Source organism: Oncorhynchus tshawytscha, linkage group LG28 (genome assembly GCF_018296145.1).
Source record: "Oncorhynchus tshawytscha isolate Ot180627B linkage group LG28, Otsh_v2.0, whole genome shotgun sequence".
Classification (NCBI taxonomy): Eukaryota; Metazoa; Chordata; class Actinopteri; order Salmoniformes; family Salmonidae; genus Oncorhynchus; species Oncorhynchus tshawytscha.
In genome coordinates, this window is record NC_056456.1 from 44,122,540 (window position 1) to 44,129,673 (window position 7,134).

Sequence of the window (7,134 nt, forward strand, 5' to 3'; positions counted from 1 at the left end):
GTGGAAACAGGTACAAAAGTATCTATATCCACAGTAAAACAAGTCCTATATCAACATAACCTGAAAGGCCACTCGGCAAGGAAGAAGCCACTGCTCCAAAACTGCCATAAAAAAACAGAGTACAGTTTGCAACTGCACATTGGGAGAAAGATCGTACTTTTTTGAGAAATGTCCTCTGGTCTGATGAAACAAAAATAGAACTGTTTGGCCATAATGACCATTGCTATGTTTGGAGGAAAATGGGGAGGCTTGCAAGCCGAAGAACACCATCCCAACTGTGAAGCACGTGGGTGGCAGCATCATGTTGGGGGGGTGCTTTGCTGCAGGAGGGACTGGTGCACTTCACAAAATAGATGACATCAGGGAGGAAAATTATGTGGATATATTGAAGCAACATCTCAAGACATCAGTCAGGAAGTTAAAGCTTGGTCACAAATCAGTCTTCCAAATGGACAATGACCCCAAGCATACAAATCAAATTGATTTTATATAGCCCTTCGTACATCAGCTGATATCTCAAAGTGCTGTACAGAAACCCAGCCTAAAACCCCAAACAGCAAGCAATGCAGGTGTAGAAGCACAGTGGCTAGGAAAAACTCCCTAGAAAGGCCAAAACCTAGGAAGAAACCTAGAGAGGAACCAGGCTATGTGGGGTGGCCAGTCCTCTTCTGGCTGTGCCGGGTGGAGATTATAACAGAACATGGCCAAGATGTTCAAATGTTCATAAATGACCAGCATGGTCGAATAATAATAATAAGGCCAAACAGTTTGACTTACTTCCAAAGTTGTGGCAAAATGGTTTAAGGACAACAAAGTCAAGGTATTGGAGTGGCCATCACAAAGCCCTGACCTCAACCCTATAGAAAATATGTGGGCAGAACTGAAAAAGCATGTAAGGAGGTAAGGAGGCCTACAAACCTGACTCAGTTACACCAGCTCTGTCAGGAGGAATGGGCCAAAATTCTCGCAAATTATTGTAGGAAGCTTGTGGAAGGCTACCCGAAACGTTTGACCTAAGTTAAACAATTATAAAGCAATGCTACCAAATACTAATTGAGTGTATGTAAACTTCTGACCCACTGGGAATGTGATGAAAGAAATAAAAGCTGAAATAAATAATTCTCTCTCCTATTATTCTGACATTTCACATTCTTAAAATAAAGTGGTGATCCTAACTGACCTAAGACGGGGAATTGTTACTAGGATTAAATGTCAGGAATTGTGAAAAACTGAGTTTAAATGTATTTGGCCAGGGTGTATGTAAACTTCCGACTTCAACTGTACCTGGAGATTCCTTCAAAACGATTGCCTACAGTTGCCGTGGCACTGAAAGATTGGGTGACCGGGGCCATCTGCCTCCTGGGGGAATTCAGGCGTGTGAAGGCTACCTGTGTCCTGTATAACTTCCTGAGGATGGACAAGAGGGGATCTGCAGCTCGTCGCTGTATGTTTCAAGGATGGGGTCCAACAACGGAGCATGGGAGATCTTTTTCAAAGAGGTTCAAAGAGCTGTTCCCTTGCAACACTGTAGACTACAGTCATGGCCAAAAGTTTTGAAAAGAACACATATACATTTTCACAAAGTCTGCTGCCTCAGTTTGTATGATGGCAATTTGCATATATTCCAAAATGTTATGAAGAGTGATCAGATGAATTGCAATTCATTGCAAAGTCCCTCTTTGCCATGCAAATTAACTGAATCCCCCAAAAACATTTCCACTGCATTTCAGCCCTGCCACAAAAGGACCAGCTGACATCATGTCAGTGATTCTCTCGTTAACACAGGTGTGAGTGTTGACAAGGACAAGGCTGAAGATCACTCTGTCATGCTGCTTGAGTTTGAATAACAGACTGGAAGCTTTAAAAGGAGGGTGGTGCTTGGAATCATTGTTCTTCCTCTGTCAACCATGGTTACCTGCAAGGAAACACGTGCCGTCATTGCTTTGCACACAAAGGGCTTCACAGGATATTGCTGCCAGTAAGATTGCACATAAATCAACCATTTATCGGATCATCAAGAACTTCAAGGAGAGCGGTTCAATTGTTGTGAAGAAGGCTTCAGGGCACCCAAGAAAGTCCAGCAAGCGTCAGGACCATCTCCTAAGGTTGATTCAGCTGCGGGATCGGGGCACCACCAGTACAGAGCTTGCTCAGGAATGGCAGCAGGCAGGTGTGAGTGCATCTGTTGACCGATTTATGATTTTTCAACCCCGATACCGATTATTGGAGGACCAAAAAAGACGATACAGATTAAACGGCAGATTTAAAAATATATATATATTTTAAATATAAATATAAATAATGACAATTACAACAATACTGAATGAACACCTATTTGAACTTAATACATCAATAAAAACAATTTAGCCTCAAATAAATAATGAAACGTTCAATTTGGTTTAAGTAATGCAAAAACAAAGTGTTGGAGAAGAAAGTAAAATTGGAATATGTGCCATGTAAGAAAGCTAACATTTCAGTTCCTTGCTCAGAACACGAGAACATATGAAGGCTGGTGGTTCCTTTTAACACGAGTCTTCAATATTCCCACGTATGAAGTTTTAGGTTGTAGTTATTGTAGGACTATTTCCCTCTATACCATTTGTATTTCATTAACCTTTGACTATTGGATGTTCTTATAGGCACTTTAGTATTGCCAGTGTAACAGTATAGCTTCCGCCCCTCTCCTCGCCCCTACCTGGGCTCGAACCAGCAACACAACAACAGCCACCCTCGAAGCAGCGTTACCCATGCAGAGCAAGGGGAACAACTACTCCAAGTCTCAGAGCGAGTGACGTTTGAAACGCTATTAGCGCGCGCTAACTAGCTAGCCATTTCACTTCGGTTACACCAGCCTCATCTCGGGAGTTGATAGGCTTGAAGTCATAAACAGTGCAATGCTTGACGCACAACGACGAGCTGCTGGCAAAACGCAACAAAGTGATGTTTGAATGAATGTTTACGCGCCTGCTTCTGCCTGCCACCGCTCAGTCAGATACTTGTATGCTTGTATGCTCAGTCAGATTATACCCAACGCAGGACATGCTAGATAATATCTAGTACTATCATCAACCATGTGTAGTTAACTAGTGATTATGATTGATTGTTTTTTATAAGATAAGTTTAATGCTAGCTAGCAACTTACCTTGGCTTGCTGCATTCTCGTAACAGGCAGTCTCCTTGTGGAGTGCAACGAGAAAGAGGCAGGTCGTTATTGCGTTGGGCTAGTTAACTGTATGGTTGCAATATTGGATCCCCCGAGCGGACAAGGTGAAAATCTGTCATTCTGCCCCTGAATGAGGCAGTTAACCTACTGTTCCTAGGCAGTCATTGAATAAGAATGAAATAATGTGTTCTTAACTGACTTGCCTAGTTAAATAAAGATTTCAATTGTTATAAACTTGAAATTAATTCATTAATCGGCCATTCCGATTAATCGGTCGACCTCTAATCTGCACGCACAGTGAGGCGAAGACTTTTGGAGGATGGCCTGGTGTCTAGAAGGGCAGCAAAGAAGCCACTTCTCTCCAGGAAAAACATCAGGGACAGGCTGATATTCTGCAAAAGCTACAGGGATTGGGCTGCTGAGGACTGGGGTAAAATCATTTTCTCTGATAAATCCCCTTTCCGATTGTTTTTGGGGCATCCGGAAACAAGCTTGTCCGGAGAAGACAAGGTGAGCGCTAACATCAGTCCTGTGTCATGCCAAAAGTAAAGCATCCTGAGACCATTCACGTGTGGGGTTGCTTCTCAGCCAAGGGAATGGGCTCACTCACAATTTTGCCTAACACAGCCATGAATAAAGAATTGTACCAACACATCCTCTGAGAGCAACATCTCCCAACCATCCAGGAACAGTTTGGTGACGAACAATGCCTTTTCCAGCATGATGGATCACCTTTCCATGAGGCAAAAGTCATAACTAAGTGGCTCGGGGAACAAAACATTGATATTTTGGGTCCATGGCCAGGAAACTCCCCAGACTTCAATCCAATTGAGAACTTGTGGTCAATCCTCAAGAAGCTGGTGGACAAACGATTACCCACAAATTCTGACAAACTCAGTGGGCTGCCATCAGTCAGGATGTGGCCCAAAAGTTAATTGACAGCATGCCAGGGCAGATTGCAGAGGTCTTGAAAAAGAAGGGTCAACACTGCAAATATTGATTATTTGCATTAACTTCATGTAATTGTCAATAAAAGCCTTTGACACTTATGAAAATGCTTGTAATTATACTTCAGTATTCCATAGTAACATCTGACAAAAATGTCTAAAGACACTGAAGCAGCAAACTTTGTGGAAATAAATATGTCATTCTCAAAACATTTGGCCACAACTGTACGCTATGCATAACCAAATGCTATTTTAAGAGCCTTCCACATTGCAATAAGAGTATTCTTCCTTACTTAGCTATGTCAACGGCAGTTATTCAATTCATAGTTTCTCTCCCTTTTGATTTCTACTTCTCAGGTGATGGTGCTGTGTAGGTAAGGGTGTGATGTCTGTACAAAAAACAAAACGGGCTATTTTAAGTCACCCATATTGCAAACATTTAGAACAATTAGACACATTATAACCCACACCTACAAACTCGTATCAATCTGATTGATGGATTGGATTGTGTTGTGCAGTAAGCAGGTTCAGGTGTATAACTGTGGCTCCTTCCACCTTCAAAGAATAGGCAAGAGGGCCAACCATGGAGAATAGTGAGACACTTCATTATTTATATGTAAATAACTACGCTATAATGTCTGCATGTTTTTCAGCATAAATTATACACTTAGTATGGACTCCAGGGGAGGCCACACGCACAGATTCCTGTTGAACATTGTGTCTCTACCTTATTTTCTCAATAACAGTCTCTCCTTCACTTCATCCCTCTCTCCCCCTTCTCCCTAAATCCTCTAGGTTATATCAGCTGTGTTGGTGAACCCGCATCTGAACTGGCTACATAGAGGACACAGCATGATCAGAGGTGAGAGGTCATTTTGTCGGGTCAACAGGAAGTATTATTAAAGAGATGCTTTACATTGAAATACAGATAGAGATGTAGTAGTCCCAGAGTTAATGATCCAAGGTCAGTTTTGCATTTCACCTCCTGATGATTATGATGACTGACCGTGTTAGAAAAACAAGGCTTAATCATGCTCTCGCTCTCTCTATCCATCTGTCTCTCGTCTGCAGGTATGTTTAGATGTGAGAGAGGAAGCCAGTCCACGTCATCGCCACCTCACCCCCTCTTAAGATATCCTTCAGGCCGACTGGGAGCCCAAGGCTGGTTAGGAGACACCACTAGAGAGACTCTATTAGGGTAGCACTGTGATTCATTAATCATATGCTGCCTTCCCTGCTCCTTTGTTCTTACCTCTTTCCCTTTGTCTTTTACACCTCTTTCTTCCTATGTTTTCATAATGCACAACAGATGTGCATTGAAGTACAGATTTAACTTGTATTTATATAATATTATAATATTTATAATCCATGTAATTATGTAGTTATAACACCTGGATAATGAACTTCTTTCAATAAAGTGTTTCACATTCTCCACTGGTTGAAATGAAGCATCTCATTGAAATACTATCCTGTGTCCTCAGATGAATGCAGATGAAGGGACTTAGATATGCATAGGTATTGTTTTCTTCTGTATGTATGAAATACAAATCAGCCTTTACTTAAATCATGTTTCTAGTCTATTACATAGTTACAATGTGTAATCATTGATGTCCCAGGAGCAGGAGTGGTAAACACTGTTGAAGTCTATAATTGTAATACATACATGCAGACACAGCATCATTCAAATAATGGAGTTTGATACTCCTGGTATTGTATATGACTGAAAAATAACCTCAAAGACATGCATACCTAAACTGCACCTTTATTTACCAAGGTAGAGTACATGATCAGTGAATATATTCAATGTACAGGCTACAATGTGAGGATCTCATGCATTGTAATAACTACATGTATATACAACTTTGCATCCTTGGCACAAAGTTATATTATATTCTACTCAGTCCAAAGGCCTCATTCATGTCTTTCAGACTGCTTTGAAGTTGATACAACCGGCTATGATAGCTGAGGTTGAACTAATATTTATAGCAAACGTTTTAGGGTCCCATACACAGATCGGCTACATAGCTAGCTACACATCCATAGGCATTTTATCCTCCACTGCATGAAAATAGTTAGCTAGCTATGTTACTTCAACTGCATTGCATGGCAAATATCAGCAAGGCAAGATTACAAAATTGTACATTCAGCTAGCCAGCTAGCTTGCTAAACATGGATTTTTTGTGAATGAACTTTATGACAAAAAAAAAAATGCATTATTGTTTGTCTCTAGAATAACTAACATATTCCTGTCCACTGTACATGTTTTGCATGATTCGTTATGAAGTTATCACTTACATTTGCTTCCATCCTAGTATTTTTGTCAGCCATCTTTGCTGAAGAAAGTCTCCAGCCTTGGGTTGCATCGCGTCACATTCAATCACTGGAACCACTCGATTTGATTGGTCATCGTCCAGCGGTCTCCGCTGGTGATTTGCATAAAGTTGGAAAATGTTGAATTTTTTTCACCGCTTCCCACGCCACGTTCACGCCTGTTGCAGATTCACCCATCCCCCGACTTCAACCCTCGACTTTCGTACACAGTCAGTTGCTTTCGCCTTACACGGAACCCAAACCGGCTGCGCACGTGCGCCACTGTGCGCAAATTTATTTTGTCCCCCTACACCAACCACGATCATGACACGCATGTTAAAATATCAAAACAAACTCTGAACCAATGTCTTTAATTTGGGGACAGGTCGAAAAGCATTAAACATGTGTGGCAATTTAGCTAGCTAGCTTGCACTTGCTAGCTAATGTTAATTTGTCCTATTTAGCTAGCTTGCTGTTGCTAGCTAATTTGTCCTGGGATATAAACATTGAATGTTATTTTACCTGAAATGCACAAGGTCCTCTACTCTGTCAATTAATCCACACATAAAACGGCCAACCAAATCGTTTCTAGTCTCCTCCTTCCAGGCTTTTTCATCTTTGAACTTATATGGTGACCTATCTAAACTTTCATTGTATTACCACAACAACCTGCAAAACAGTTGCTCTTCCAATCACCCATGTTGTTATAACCAA